This window comes from Oryza glaberrima, chromosome 5 (genome assembly GCF_000147395.1).
Source record: "Oryza glaberrima chromosome 5, OglaRS2, whole genome shotgun sequence".
NCBI classification, from domain to species: Eukaryota; Viridiplantae; Streptophyta; class Magnoliopsida; order Poales; family Poaceae; genus Oryza; species Oryza glaberrima.
Window position 1 is genome coordinate 15,770,803 of NC_068330.1, and position 17,279 is coordinate 15,788,081.

Below are 17,279 nucleotides of genomic sequence, written 5' to 3' on the forward strand. Positions count from 1 at the left end.
GTATCGCTTTTGAGAGCAATTGAGTTGTTAGTTTAGTTAGGGTTTCGAGTTTAGTCGAGATTTTTGTAAGGAGTGCTGTTGGTGCACTTTGTAAACATAGAGAGAAGCAATAAAGTTGTCATCTACTTTGAGAGTTCTTCGATTTGTGTTTCACCGGGTTTCGGCGGTCCAACCGGAATCTCACCGGCGGTCAGACCGGCAACAAGCGGCGGTCAGATCGGCGGCGCTAGGGCGGTCAGACCGGCGGCGCAAGCAGGCAGCGGCAGGCGATTTCGACGGTTCGACCGATCGATCTACATCGGTCAGACCGACGTTCATTAGGCGGTCAGATCGGCGCATCCACTTCGGTCAGACCGCGATCTATCGATTTCGAGGGTAACTTTTATTTCCGCTAATAGTTTTCGGTTTTTGGGTATACCAACCATTCACCCCCCTCTGGTTGGCTTAGTTCTTGTGATTCGATCCTACAAATTAATGGAGAAATTTTACATTTGTTTTGAGAGGATACCGAGAGTAACTATATTTTATTTCTAGTGTGTAGAATTTATAAATTCTACACTATAAGTACTAAAAGGTGTCAATATTTTTTTTAAAAAAAAAGAATTGGTACCTCCTAGTACCTATCAAGGATGGTGAAATTAATCCCTCGAGGCTTGTTTTAATTTCTCGAATAGCTGAATAGTACTTGAATGATTCTGTGAGTCGATGGTGCAAACGAATAAATTAACTATTACAAAGTTAACAAATAGATTTGATATAGTTTTCTTTTAAGAAATTCATGTAGAATCGTTAAAACCAGCTTGGGAAGTGTACTGTTGCATCGATCCATAATATTTTTTATGGATAAGAACACACCCTAAGAATAAACATTAACTAGTCAGAATCGCTAGTTTTTTTTATCAAAATCAATGTTCAAATTCATTATCAGATTATTATAATAAAAATCTAACTAATCCTACCAATTTTGCAGGTTATCTTCATGTCTACTAAATAGCTTCGCAATTGCACTTTGACGCTATCACAGGAGGAACGGGATCTATATGCAGTGGTGCTATACTCTCTTAAAATTGGTAGTAAATAGTTTTTTCCCGCTTTGAATGGTATAGTACCTATAAAATTACATGCTGAAATTTGTATGATTTGTCTTAAATTTTAATTTAAATATAATGGTTATATTTTTAATTAGAGCACTTGGGGCATTGTCCCATTACTTGATATTGTCTTTTTCTTTCTCAACAGTAAAACTTATTGACTGTGTGTGTGCGCAACGGTGCATGTCGACAGATACCGGAGACGTAAACTATTTCCATCATCTAAAACAATGTGCGTCCCTAACTCGCTACACACATCTGGAGCCAAGGAAAGATTAACTCATTAATTGAGGAATCAGATTATCTATACATTTTTATATGGGTCAAAATAAATGAGCTGAAAAATGGATACAAATCAAAACGAGCACACTATGTAATTAATGAATTACATAGATACTTCACGCATATCATTATTCATTATTCCGCGCTATATATATATCGAAAATATACGCAGAAATTACGGGATGTATACTTTCTGCAACAACATTTCGTTGTATTCAATTCTCTGCTCCAAAGATCCTCTTTTCAGCACACCCATGTAGAAATACTATCCACATATAATATCAAGGCATCTTTTAATCTCATCTGTTTCCCTTCCTCTAATCGCAGCAAAGGTCACACAGCCAGCAGCAGCATAGTGCGGCGATGCTGATAAAGCACAACCAATAAGTACATCATTATTCAGACAATAATTTTAAAATTAGAGCATATGGATGGGGAGTGTATTTTAATTAGTTACCATCCATCGATGAATCTGGTCTTTCTCCCGCGAGCCGTCGTTCGTCCGCGGCCGCCGTTCTCTGAATCCACCGTCGGGTAGCCTGACGAAAGCGAAACCAAATTAATAACAAAAAAAAAAAAACCAAAAATATGATCGATGCTAGAAATTAATTAAGACCACAGAAGTGTACTCCCTCCATACTCGTAAAGGAAGTCGTTTAGGACAGCGACACGGTATTCAAAACACAACTTTGACTTCTTGTTTCTATAAAAATATTTATTGAAAAGTGATATATGTATACTTTTATGAAAGTATTTTTCAAGACAAATTTATTCATATAATTTTTACATTTTCAAATTCAACAACTTAAGAGTTATTAATGATTTATATTCTCAAGATTTGACTTAAACATTGTACTAAACGACTTCCTTTATAAGTACGGAGGGAGTAGATGTATATAACTTGGTTGCTTAATTAATTGACCAATAATTAAATACCTGGTGGTGGTTGCAGGTTCTTGTTGTTGCTGTCCATGCTAGCTACACACTGGCTGCGTTCTACTGCGAATTTATAGCTAGCTAGCTCGCACTACTAGATCAAGGAGAGGTTTCTTTGATCAAGTAGCTAGCTGCGTTAATTTCTTTATCAAATTTGTGTTGTTTGAATTGAGATGAAGAGAAAGGCTAGATCTCCCTGGGGTTTTATATAGCCGATCGATATAAAGCGGGGCACATACGATCGATGCGTGCACGTATGCAAAATCAATATTCTTTTCGGGGGTTTCACATGAGAGCTACAGCTTGCCGATCAAAGTTGGCAATCAAAAGATTCCTCAAAATTGAAGAAAGAATAATGTTGAAATGATCGAAAGGAGATTTATCTGATGCTCTCGATCTCGATCGATCCATATTGACTTTTGGTTGGTGCATGGAGAAGGTTAGGGATCGATGCATGGATAGGTTGCAAAGCAGGCTGGTTGTCTTCCCAGACCAATCGAATCTGTCTTTGTTGCTGGGGATGCTTCTTGGACTGAACTTGGAACAATTAAAACCAGATCAGCTAGCCGCGGTTTTGACAAAAACTAAAAGTTAAGAGAGTGAAATCGATAGGGCTGATTAATCGTCGCTTGTCGGCAAACGGTGCTGATATTGGTGATGAAATGAGAATTATTAATTACTGAAAGAACAGGGTCGATCAGTTCCCGGCTTCTGAATTAGGTTCAGGTGCGCATGCATTCATAAAGCATGCAGTTGATTATAGCGAATTGGATGGCCTCTCAGGGAGGCAGTAAGAATCTATTTTAATTTGTTCTTAACAGAGGATGGAGTTTGTTCTCCATAAATTACAGTTGTTGCTACTTGCATTTGTTGCATTGCTAAGTAGCTAGTAGCAGACATCGCGATATGTATATACTCTTTTTATTTCGATAATATTCTTTGGAAATGGCAATTTGTTCTCTACACTCACTGTAGTTCAATGTCCCAGCTGTCAAAATGAACGAAATGCCGGTTGTTGGCTTCTTGTTTCAGTACTAACAGTAACATTCTGTGTATTCTAGGGAAGTCGATCTAGCTATATGTAGTGGTTTTCCAACTGTTGTCAACAAAGAATTTATAGTTTAAAGTTAACTGTTGATCTCTAGATTTAACAGGGTTATATATGCATGCATGGTAAAAAAAAAAACTAGAACCCACTTCTTAGATGTTGTGTATGAGAATATTTAAAAACATGTATAACTAATGCCGACGTAACCCACTTCAAATTTAGCAGCTAGCAAAGTCGCACAATCAGAAAAGGTTTTCTATGTATCTAAAAAACAATCATGTATACAGATATATCCTTAAAGAAAACCACAGTTGAAATTTGATGGTAATAAATATTATGCACATGGGGCTGCTCTTTTAATAGGATTTTAATGAGGTTGGAGAGCTGCCATTGGTTTTCATCTTTTAGCATGTGGTAAGAGGTGATGTATTCCGAGATGTGTGAATGCGGTGTCTCTTCCGTGTAATAAAAACATAAGTATATTGGAAGGAAAAGGAAGCCTAATATCATATATGTCAATTATCAAAGACGACAGAGTTCTAAAGATGGTGTCTAGGTTTTCTACTTTGTAACCATCAATATTTAGTGTAGATATTCATTAGCTAGAACCCTTAGTAATTATCCCCAGCTAACAGTTCTAAAAAAAAACTATGTGAAAACCCTTGCAAAATTTTTATTTTCTATTTGTCTTGCTGAAGTTGCCATTTAAAATAGGAAGTCATTGTGACTCCTCAATCTTCCTCCCCAATTCTCTCTTCTATCGTCTCACATTTCCTAGTGTAGCTTTTGTGGCCACCCCCTCCCCCTAACATGCATATATACAAACGCCCCACAAAAAAAAGTCTTATCGTGAAGGTAGCATCATGGTGATTTCCATGGCTTCTTTACAAAAGCAGGAACCATGGCCTTGTGTCAAACTCTTGTGGGTTTATAAACAAATATGACTCATATCTACTAGATGGGAATCTCATACGTTGTTGCAGGAGAATTATATGACAAATAGTAGATATGAGTCATATTTGTTTTCTCTTACTTACTATACTATATGATTTCTTATAAGTGATTTTTATAAATTGTACACCTTGATCAATAATTACCTGGGTCGTTATAAATAACTGAGATGTATGAGTGGCTCTTTGGGAGAAGATATGTAATTTCACCCTTGATGAATCATTCAAAGACTAAAACCAATTAAGATGATGTAACTTCATGAGAAAAAAGAGAATTAACATTAAATGGTGGGGATATACTTTATAGATATATATATATAGGATTTCCATGGTCTCAGTGCAATGACATCTTGGTTGGGTTGAGGCAAGAGGGGATTCTGTTATAGCTGGATGGTGAAAATAATGTCTTATATATATAGACAAAATGTTAGTCTTCCAAGCAAAACCCAAGCTAGGGATGGCAAAAAATTATCCCATTTTTGTCATGAGTAACACCCATCACTAACGATTCTAGATAGCATCTAAACAGTTAGTTACAAAAAGGATCTTAATAAACATTACGGTTCTTAGGACATTCACAACGGAGGCCACTCCTACGAGTGACCTCATGGAGAAAAAGTGTGCCATGTGGCATGAAGCCACACGTCTAGAAATTCGCTTGCCCCACGGTGCAAGGTGATCTCAACTCTCAACTGACATCTTTAATCTCAACTAACTTTTGATCCTAACAATTCACCAATAGAACCCTAGAGAAAGATACTAATTTAAACAATTGCCTAGTAGTTCAAAGGTCCCTCGGTCGTTCCCCGAACTTATTTTCATTGTTCTCTAATCCCCATCTCGATGGCTCAATCTTTGTTCACTATGAGTTCTTCCACACACGCATCCTGGCCCTCTAACGAGCATCACAGCCTTGTGGCAATGTATGATCCGCCCCATACCTTAGATATTTGGCATCACAGACTATACCAGTCCTCCCATTCTAGCCAGATCCACTCATTAGTGTAGGCATCTCCTTTGCCTCTAGCCACCACCATACACCTCCCCCCCCCCTCCTTTTCTAATCCAAACAACGCAAATCAAGGTGGTGTGTGGGACGGCAAACTAGCTCAACAACCAGCAATCACGACGGTGGCGGGATCCTCTTGGCAAGTTCCTCATAGCCACTGTCCTCCTCCCTTTAGATCCTCTCTCTCCACCCACTGATCCGGCCACTGTGCTTCAACAAACATTTAACCTATTTGAGTGATGTGTGGTTTAAGCCTAAATGGCCCAAAAATGTTGTAGTAGTGGTGGTTTAGTACACTACAAGAGATCTTATGATAGGTGACGTTTCATTTACGTCACAAACACATAAAATTTCGTCATATTTCGTAATCTGTGACGCTCGCGTGACGAAAATTCATTCGTCACCTATCATGCGTCTCTAAAGGCGTTCTATGACGAAACCTTATTTTTTCGTCATTAATCTAGTGACGATCCTTCTATCGTCATAACTTTGTGACGCTCATATTCTTCATTATCTAGCCTAAAAAACGTCATGAGATTCCATATGGCATGTTACGGCCCATGTAGTGAGCAAGCTGTTTTTGGGCTAGGCCTTTTTAAAGCCCATATAGTGAAAAACCTATTAATGGGTTAAGCCTATTGTAAGTCCAATTAGATTTTAATAAATTCAGCCTAATTCATGTATATTGAATAAATATTGAGTGGGCCATGCATATTCAAAAAGCCCAATAGGCGCAAGCATTGCAACAAAATAGCATATGGGCCATGCTTACTCAAGAAGCCCATATATCAAATGGATTCAGCCCAATTAAAATTCAATACAAAACCCAATTAACATCCACACATCTGATAGCCCAATTCAGTGACGTGTTTACTCAGTACATGACCATATCCTATGTAGCAAAATAAGCAACCACAAGTCACTAATGAACATAAAAGTCACTCGCCAAAACAGAAGTCGCATGGCTAAATAGTCATTTACATTCGCTAACCAAACCAAGTCACGTGTCGAAATGACACCAATCAAAAGACAACCATCTCCATCATGAATCAGCAAGTCGACATGAAGAGGATAGAGAAACCTGCATTGCATGATAAGTAGAAGAAATAATAGTAAATGAAACTTGTTACATATTGAGCAGACACCTAACAAACACACGGAATGGGTGAGGAATAGTAAAATTCATGAGTTAGGCATAGCATAATAAGAAGACGTAGACATAACAAATTCAGTTGTACATGATTTACCTCTATACATGATTTAAAAACATAATTCAGTACACTGAGTGATTGAGATATCTAAAGAGTAGCTGCATCATTACCTGATAACTACAACCTGCCCATGCATTTTGTCATCTCTGATCATGAGAACCTGCATCCTGCAACTACGTAACCACAATGAGGCGTATGATCAATCTCACATGGCTCTCACAAAAATGCAGAAACAGATATTGCATAAACACAAATAAAGAAACATTTTTCAGCAAAATGGAGATAGAAAATCTGAAGTTACTTATATACACTAACAACATTGTATCAAAAGCACGAAATACAACTATCTGTATATATAGCACATGTTGCCCTATAATGAAAATAGTACTTCTAGACAGCTCGCTGCAGCAGCATAGAACAGTAAGTCGACAATGAAATCACGTCCACATCAAGAACGAAGCAAATCGGGTCCTACCTGCTACATCACAGCTAAATGAACTTATGTGAAAAAGTTGTCAAAAGTAAAGTTGTAGAACTCATTGAGATCTACCAATTTTCTTTTGGTCATTTCTCCATCCAAGTTTAATTGAACTATATAAAATTTGAATTTTAAAATATAAGAAATTGAAATAATTTTTCGGGTAGTAAATGATTTCAAATGGAAAAGTTGTCAACAACAAAGTTGTATAACTTATCAACATCTACAACTTTTGTTATGGTCATTTTTTTATATGACTTTCTTTGAACAGTTTTGAATTTAAATTTCAAATTATGACAACTTCAAACAACATTTACAAGTACTAAATGATTTCAGCTGAAAAAATCATCAATAACAAAGTGGCATAACTCATCAGGATCTATAACTTTTATTTGAGTCATTTCTTCATCCGGTAAAGTGATTTGTAACATTGTTCACAAAATGTACGTATCTCTTATTACTTTGTCAGATGAAGAAATTACCAAAATAAAAGTTATAGATATTGCTGAGTTATACAACTTTGTTGTTGATGACTTTTTCAGTTGAAATCATTTAGTATTTGAAAATATTATTTGAAGTTGTCATAAGTTGAAATTCAAATTCAAATTATTGAAACAAAGTAATATAGCAAAATAACCAAAACAAAAGTTGTAGATATTGATGATTTATCTAACTTTGTTGTTGATGAAGTTTTCAGTTGAAATCATTTAGTACTTGAAAATGTTGTTTGAAGTTGTCATAATTTGAAATTCAAATTCAAATTATTAAAACAAAGTCATATAGCAAAATGACCAAAACAAAAGTTGTAGATCTTGATAAGTTATACAACTTTGTTGTTGATAATTTTTTAATTTGAAATCATTTACTACCCAAAAATTTATTTGAATTAAGAGGAGGGAGGAATAATAGACTTTTTGGCGAGGGAGGAGAAAAAGGATTAGGCCAGCGGCCCAAGAGGGAGGAGGGGAACTGGGGAAAAGGAAGCCGTCCCAAGGAAGGAAAGAGAAGCGGGCTGAGGGAGGGAGAGTAATACTTGGGCAGAAAAAGGCCCAAGGACAAAGAGAGTGATTTTAATTTGTTTTCTATTTATTTTAATAGATTAAATAAATTTTATGGTATTAAAATTAGTTATTGAGCTTCTAAAATTCACGAAAAATTTCAGAGAATAATTTAGACCATGTAGAATATTACAAAAATATTCCCATCCATGATTTTTATAGGAAAATTTTAGTTTCTTCATTAATTCACTTGATTAAATTGCTTTAACTATAAATATATTTTTCTATAAATGCATTATATAAATCTGTGACATTTGCTTTGTGCCCCTTATGACAAATTAATATTCGTCACGATGTCCCATCGAAATACTTTATGACGATTTCTAGTTGGTATTAACGACGAACACCTTTTTTTCGTCACTAAGCTAACCCATCTCATACTAATCGTCATAAAATGGAATGTGCTAATGACGAATAGCTCCGACGTCACGAGAAATTCATCACATAAGGTCATATTTCTTCTAGTGGTATCGAATGATGGATTTTTAAAGCAGGGGGGAGGCTTACCGCTGAGTGGGCCTCAGCCCTAATGAGGCAATGCGCCCTTTGCAAGGCACAAGGGGGCCCTGCGGCAAGGACATGGCGCGGGCTAACTAAGACGAGTGGCGGCTTCGAGAGCCATAGCCAATTACCACGTCAATGCCCTGTAAATGCCCTTACTAGACCTATATTTGTGATAATCCCCCTCATCTGTGAAGCTCTTTTCTCAAACTGTACAGGAATTCAGGAAATCGTCTGAGACATACCCTATATCATTTGTGAACCATTTCATAATGTCCCTTCTGTACCAACGCATATCATATATAGTGTACTGGCATATATGCTTTGGTGGGCATCAATTCTCGCAAAAAAAAAAAACGGAAAAGTACAGTCCCAAGATAGCCACCAAAACTAAAAGACTATATACTCCCTATGTCTCAAAATATAAGCATTTTGGACTTTGATGCGGTATTCAAGACACTGTTTTGACCAATAATATATATAAAGTAAGATGTTTAAAATAAAAAGAGTTACATATTATGATAGTTTGTTTAATGATAAATCTGCGTACTAATATCAATTTTACTTGATTGAACTTTTTTTTTTGCTATTAATAGTCAAAGTTAAAAATGTTTAACTTGACACTATTCTAAAAATGCTTATATTTTTGGACGGAGGGAGTATGTAATTATGTGTGTGCTATTTAAATAAGTTCAAATGAATAGATTAATTAAGACAACAGGAAGAACAACACTTTGCTAAAAGACAAGGTTTGCAAAGCGAATTAAACTCCAACGACCGTTAAAGTTCTCCCATTACGTTAATTCAGACACCATATCCGCCCTAAAAGGCCTTTTTCTTTCACTCTCTTGCTGCTTTTCTCGGCCATCAGTTGTCCATGTGGATTTATATTCTACAAGCAGAGCATAGCACGATTGAGATTCGCGTGGTCTCTGCCATTGAAATTAATATTATCTTAGATATCTCCCGCGTCCACCAGTTTTCTTCCCTTTCACTTTCAGCGACATCTCGTATCATCATGCTTTATATAGTTGAGAATTTATTTTCGTATTTTGAAATAACATTCTGTGGCCGCTGCATCTCTAAAAATGCACTCCCTTTGTTTTCAAATGTATGATGTTATTAACCTTTAGGTATAACGTTTGATTATTCGTATCATTAAAAGTTTAGTGCAAAAATATATAAACAGAGTGTTTAAAGTATCTTTAATGATATAAAAACAAGTAAAAGACAATAATTATGTAGTTTTATTGAATAAAATAAATGATCAACCATCATACCAAAAAATTAACAGCATCGTATATTTAAATCCAGACGCGCATAACATATATATCATCGATAGAGTTCTCAAGCGTGCAGAGGGCACTGTAAGAGGAGCATATATGCATATGATTAAAAACAGAGGGCACTCTTCACATGAATGTAGAAAATGCTTATTTTGAGTACGAGAGTCGATACATATATATATATGATCAATAATAACAAGGGAAGAAAGTATATATAGATGCCTCAAGACGTACTATATACTCTATATACGTACTGCATGAGAGAAGTACAATATATATAATATATTACGCCAAATTAACATTATATTGGGAACAAACTCATCTAAACAAGTATAAGGACAGACGTCCATGCGTATATAATTAACAATCCTCGATTTTCACAATGATCAATCTGGAGCAAATATGTGATACATATATATAAGCAGTTAATTTCTTAATTAGATAATGGAATGTTGTTTTTCATATATGCTATCTAGAAAACTGCGAATACATACGCAGTTAACTCAATCGTATATATATCCCTTCTTCAGTCGCAGCACAGCTCGCAGAGCCAGCAGCAACAGAGCGCAGCAATGCTGAAAAAATTAAGAACAAACGCATATAAATCAGAATTAATCAATAACAAAGATCAGTAACTAAATAGCCACTAGCCAAGTGACATATATACGCACTTGAAGATGGGAAAAATTAAAAAAAAACAAAAAAAAACTATAGCCAGGATGAGAAGAAACAGAGATTAATTAACTCAGAATTAATGCATGGCATCAAATATAATGTTCTGGAGTAGTGGAGTATACTGTATATATACGTACCATCCTTCAATAAAGCTCGTCTCCCCACGTTTAGTTGAACGGCGGCAAGATGATCCACAGCAGCGTCCCTTCTTCTTCCCTGCCTGCTGCTCCGAATCCAACCTCGGGTAACCTACGAACACACATGATTAATTACTACTCTAGTTTAAGCGAGTTAAGCACAAATTAATCGGACAGCTAGTTTAGATATCAGAGATTAATTAACTCAGAGATCGACGAACAATTAAAAGTTTAAACGATAAAGAGAGAGATGGGTTAACTAGCTTGTGGTATTTGTCATATAAATGTATACATGAAGGTTAATTAATTGAAGATTAATTAGAAAGCGAGCAATAGATATCGATGGTCACCTGGAGGAGGCTGCAACTGGCTGTTCTTGTTGTTCTCCATCGAGATCAGAGAATATAGCTGTTACTACGTATACTTTGTGCTAGCTTCTAAGTTCTAATTAGCTTATTGCATGAGCTGCAGCTAAGCTAGCTAGCTTCAAGTTGTCGGTTTGCTTGGTGTTGATGTGTTATTGAGATCGATCGACCCCTCCATGTGTTTATATATATATAACATCGACGCACACGCGCACTACAATCACCAGAACAAACTAATTAACAAAGCAGATATGCTTTTCTGTTTCTGAATTACTTGCCATTTAACTTTTCAGATGGTTGCTGGATTTGAAGTCCAAAGGCTAGCAGAAGGCTGACAAATTGACAATGCCTTCGAAAGGGGAAAAGAAGAAGATGACCCTGCGACTATAATGTTGTAACGTAAGAGTTCGTCAGCTATATAGTGCTATTTTGTTGACAAGTTGGAGAGAGAATCCTTGTTTGAAAATAAATTAAACTAGCAGAATTTTGCGAAGTTATTCGCTAGTTAAGTACCAGTGCTAACTTATTACTGAAAATCCTCTTGTAAGAGCTAGTAAATCTAGTAGATGAATCCAAAATTAATATTTTCTCAATCCACTGTACGTTATCAGTGCAGTACGAGGCAGATATTTTTCCTTCAATTAACATGCAGGTAATAAACTTTAGCCCTTGGGTTTGTAATTCAAACGTGAAAAGTTTGGAGACTTCCTTTATATCTCTGTATTTAATACTATCTTAGTAGTCGTTCTAGACATATCTAACATGGGAAACAATAACATTTGATAATTATTTTTTAATTGTGTATTCCTTAAAGTTATTAAAAATATAATGGCATAAAAATGGTTTTTAATCCCCTACCATTTTATTTTCCTTCATATAACTTTGTCTTTAATAAAAAAATTACTCCTGCATTTAAATTGTCCTTAATATTGCATGCATCATTGTATTGTTTCTACAACAAACAAAATGATATTTTTCACAAGGCAAATATTAACACTTGCATTAATTATAAATTACTGACTATTTGAAAACAGAGGATTCTCCTATCCAAACTTTTATGAACACTAATTTATTCTATTTTGTACACTAAGGCTCTGTTTGTTTCAGCTTATGATTATTATAATCTAGATTATTAAGCCAGATTACTATAAGCTGGATTATAATAAGCTGTGAGTTGTTTGTTTGTCTGGATTATTGAAGGCATGGATTATTGGGTTTGAAAGACTAAAGTCTATAATGCCCTCAACTATATGTTCGGTTGATGGCATAGGTGGGTAATTTTTCTCAAGTATGTAGGGGTAGTGGGTCTTTAGCCACTCAATAATCTGAAAAAAAGTTCCTCTAGAGCAGCTTATCAGATTATAATAATCTGGCTTATAGATTATAATAATATGCTATAATAATCTACTTGTTTGTTTCAGCTTACTTCTAATAAGCTAGATTATAATAATTCTAAGCTGAATCAAATAGGGCCTAAAGCACATACTGTTAGAATCATTTTGAATTTTATTTTAATGCAGTGGTGCAGAATCACATGTTTTTATAAATTCTGAAGGAAAAAAATTAGTGGTTAAATTTTGTGTGTTTATTCAATATTATTTACTGTCGATTACTAAAAAAACAGAGGTAGTTAGTAGATCAATATATAGCCTGCTAGCTAGCTACTTCCTCTGTTTCGTATTATAAGTCAAACATCTTTAAGTTTTACCAAATTTGTAGAAAAATATAATAATCTTTCAATACAAAACAAACATATTATCAAAATATATTCAATGTTAAATTTAATAAAACTAATTTGGTGTTATAGATATTACTAATTTATTTTATAAATTTAGTCAAGCATAGCGAACTTTAACTAGCAAAAAAAAGTTAAACGATTTATAATATGAAACAGAGGAGTAATTGTCTTCGGACTTGCTTTAGTTTTGACAATGTACATGTAGACGAAAGCTAGAATCATCAGGTCGAACGTCTAATTAATATTCAGGAATATGTTTAATTCTGTTCGGAACAACGCTCATGAAGCCTCTCGACAGTGTGGCGTCGCTGGCCGGGGCATCTGGCATCTCCCAGCGGTGAAGGAAGGAAAGCACGCGCTGCACGTATTTGCAGATGCTCGATCGATCGATATGATCGTGTCCATGCATGTGCACACGCATGCAATATGAATGTACAAATTCAGCAAATGGCCGCCGGTTAATTCATTCACGGTTGCATGGATGGATACACATATACGAATCAAGCTAGCTTTTGGCTCGCCGCCGAAAGCTACAATATACAGCCATGTTGTCCCCTCTGACCTGTGCTGTGTTACGTGCACCCAGCTGCTAGCTGCGTTGCTTGCTTTGGAACAAGGAATCAATTCTATCCCCTCTCTGTTGATTCCTCTCTCTGACGAGACGTGTTTGCATCAGGTTGATTTCGACGACATATATTAATTTTATATATGCATCCTTTCTCTCATACGTACGTCGATCTGCAATGTCGATCGATCGATCGATATCTCGCGGGCACATGAAAGCATCGAGTGATTACAAATGTTTTTGCATTGCGATCTACTTCTACGCGCGTGAAAGAAACTTGCTACACACTTTGTTAACGCTTTAATTTTTCTCGAGATCTGCTGTTATAAAGTCGACGATGATCTGTTGTCATTTGGCCAGCTGATATAGTCCCTCCATATTTTAATGTATGACGCCATTGATTTTTTGACAAACGTTTGATATTTCTTCTTATTCAAAAAATTTATGTAATTATAATTTATTTTATTGTGACTTGATTTATTATCAAATGTTCTTTAAGCATGATATAACTATTTTTATATTTACATAAAATTTTTGAATAAGACGAGTAGTCAAACATTGGTTAAAAGGTCAACGGCATCATACATTAAAATACGGAGGGGGACCAGCTGGTGGTCAGGTATAGTTTGCACGTGGATATAATCTCCGGATAATTCCACGCACCGACAAGAGGAAAATTAACCCATCAAGTCCCCCATTACAAAACACATGCACGGTTAGGTTCTATCTGGTGTAACCGGCCGCGCGCGCCTTGCTCGATCATTTGGTTTCAATTGATCTTAGACTCGGCCATATAATTAAGTTTAGGCATTCAATCTGTTTAGACGTACGTATGCGTCTATTTTGATTTAGATTAAGCGTAGTTCTCAGCTAGTTAGATTTTTTGTGATAAAACTTATCTATCCATATTCAACCTCTAGATTCAACATAAGTGCTTGTACTTATGGCTAATTATTTTTTCGATGATAGCTAGACAACATACCCGTCAATAATAAGGCATATGTAGTGACTTTGTTAATCTCGAGATGTGATGGCCCTATTTCCTTGGATGTTCTCATGAGTCATGATAGAGGTAAGGGTAAGTTGTGCGCGCATGTATGTAACCAGCTAGCGCTTGCACTTGTACAATGTTACGAGAAGACTTAGGGTGCGTTTAGTTGCTCGTATCCCCCTAGCCTGGCCCATCTCTCTCATCCAGGCTGAGTTTGGCCTGGTTGAGATGATGCACATGCAGCTGTTTGGTTGTTTGCATTAGACTAGCTAGGCTGACATGAGATTTTGTTTGGTTGGTTGCATGGACAGTAGGGGTAGGTATCTCTTTTTCTAAAAGGTGAGATTACCACCTAGAACTTGTGGACTACCATTTAGATAAGCTAAAATTTAACTCAAGAAGAGTGTAAATTTCTAAGTACTAAACATTTGATTTTATCTTCCATATTAATTATTGATATTGAAGTTCGTGGCAACAATTATTTTAAGAATCGTCAAATGAGCAGGATATATATACTGCATGGCACAAAGTTATAAAATAAGTGAAATAATTAGCAGTGCATACAGTAAACATCATTATATTCCCACGTTTCATGGTCATGGTTTGCCAGTCGGTGAAAAAAGAAAAGAAAAAAAAAACAGAAAAAGAAACGGAGAGGAGAGGAGCTTCGTTCATGTCGCTAGGCCTGCCGCTCCGCCGAAGCCTCGACCTGCCGTTCGCCGTCGTGTGTGCGCTCTGTTCGGAGCTGTCGGGGCAACAGGATCCGGTGGCCATGAGCCCGAGGCTGCCGGATCTGGCAGCATCCAGCTCGTGGCCGCCAGATCCGAGAAGCAGCCAAGATGGGGAATTCGTGACCAGTGAGGAGGGAATCCGGTGGCCGGCGAGGTTGGAGGCGGTGGCGCAGAGAGGGGCAGTCGCCGAAACCTCCAGCGAGCTCCTTCACGCCTCCCTCTATTGGATATGGTGGCAGTGTCCTCCGTCGAGCCTCTATCTGCTGGATCCGATGGCGAGTGGCGACGTGCTCGAGGCCGCCGGTTCTAGCCCGTGAAGTAGAGACGGAGACGGAGGCTGTGGAGAAGTCGGTGAGGGTTAAGGATCTCGAGGTTGGAGACAATGGTGCGCGGCGACGACGACGGAGACGAGGGCGAAGAGCGGCGAGGAGCAATCGGATGGGCGAGAGAAACAAATGAGAGATGGGGGTGAGCAGATCGACCGACCCCTACGCGTTGCCTGCACCCGCTCGTGCGCGCCTGCATCCGCTCGTCCCCACGCGCTGCACAAGTCGAGCCTGGACGAGGAGCTACGAAGGAATCGGGCGTTCCCCCTCAGCCTGGCTGGGAGGCAGATTTTGCATCAGCACATCCTGGTTCGCGCGTGCAAGCAGGCAACCAAACACATGCACCACATCCCGCTGGATGCGAGCCACCCTATGTACAGGCAACCAAACACACCTTTATTGCGCTATTCGATCGTCAGAGCACAATCACGCACCAATATATTGTCATCATATATACACATAGTCTAAAGTAAAACAGTGGATCTTAGAAAATCCCTATAAACAAGTGGTAATGTAATAGTAAGAACTGCGACTATATATAGAGAGAGTTAAGCTCCTTAATTATGAAAGGGACCAACCAACCGTGGGTAGCACGAATAATCCACATCCATCCATGAATTTGTTTCAAAAAAAACATCCATCCATGAATATACCTCTCTAGTCCGTTAATTAGTATTCCCTTCATTTCAATTTATTTATCGTTATACATAAATCTCAAATTAAACAGGAGGTATGCTAAGTTAATTAAATCCTAACCATTTTTACCGAAAATAATGTGAGTAGTATTAGTATGGATATATTGATGAATAGTAGGGAAAAACATCTTTAAAGTGCTTTGGAATATGAAAATGATAAATATTTTGACAAAATTTTGAATACTTGTACAAGTAAATTGAAACGACAAGTAAAATTGAAACTGAGAGAGTAGATAGTATAGAGACCATAAGTATCTCAATCCAGATCCTCTGCAGTACTGCACCTGACTGACATGTGGACCCCGCAGACCCTTGGGCCCACATATCAGTGAGCAGTACTGCAGGTACCTGCAGAGGACCCTTACTCTAAGTAGCTAGGTGGACTGTAAACTCCGTAACAATGCTAGACAAGTGGCAGCATTTTGTATTGCACTCATACATAAGAATACTTAGAGCATATATATCTGCAATGTAGTGGTCAGATTTTTACGGCATCCACAATGTTTGTTTGTGAGAATGGGGAAGAAGGTGGGGCCTTATTCTTCACCACTTTGACAATGGTTATTACCAGATAATAAGATGGTCTCTAATGCTTACTGGAGTACATTGTTTTCTACTGCGTTGTGGATGCTTCTATTGTCACTCACGTAAGCTCAAGATCGACAAATATATACTCAAGATCGACCTCCCAACTGTTTAATTATGTTGCACAAAGAATAGGTTCCCTGTCGCTCTCATGGATAAACTATTTAATGGATGTTTTTTTTTCAACTTAATTAATTTACCATGCCTCGCTGTGGACTTGTGGCAATGAATTTCCGACCATTACGATCACTTGTCGTGCCTGCAGTTAATTATTTAACATGCAGTACTTATCAGTCACAAGATCATGTATATTAATATCTACAAGATAAATATGGTCATGCAGATTTTCACCAACTACAAATAGAGATTTACAAATATACTTCAATATAATTGTTTTTGTCTTGTGTGTTGGCTTTATTATTATGTTCTTACTGTTGCCTGAGTATTTGTTTTCTTTAAGAGAATTTTATAATAAGTAGTTGTAGCTTCTTTGAAGCAAGGCCGAAATTCTTTTTTCCATTATTAAAAAACAAGATAAATGTGGTCATTAATTGTGAATGCACGATTAAATTAGCTGCCACTGCCAGGAGTTCTAAATTCTAAAGTGCATGAGTTTTACTA

General features: G+C 37.0%; 2 long non-coding RNA genes across 2 annotated transcripts; both read right to left on the minus strand.

Annotated features, from left to right (window-relative positions):
• Positions 1–1,366: 1,366 nt before the first annotated feature.
• Positions 1,367–2,467, minus strand: LOC127774957 (uncharacterized). Its single transcript, XR_008017853.1, has 3 exons — positions 2,310–2,467; positions 1,831–1,912; positions 1,367–1,739 (listed from the first exon to the last, which is right to left on the minus strand). It is a non-coding gene; the product is annotated as an uncharacterized LOC127774957 (long non-coding RNA).
• Positions 2,468–10,019: 7,552 nt separating this feature from the next.
• On the minus strand, positions 10,020–11,231 carry LOC127775068 (uncharacterized). Its single transcript, XR_008017864.1, has 3 exons — positions 11,013–11,231; positions 10,663–10,774; positions 10,020–10,425 (listed from the first exon to the last, which is right to left on the minus strand). It is a non-coding gene; the product is annotated as an uncharacterized LOC127775068 (long non-coding RNA).
• Between the last annotated feature and the right edge of the window lie 6,048 nt (positions 11,232–17,279).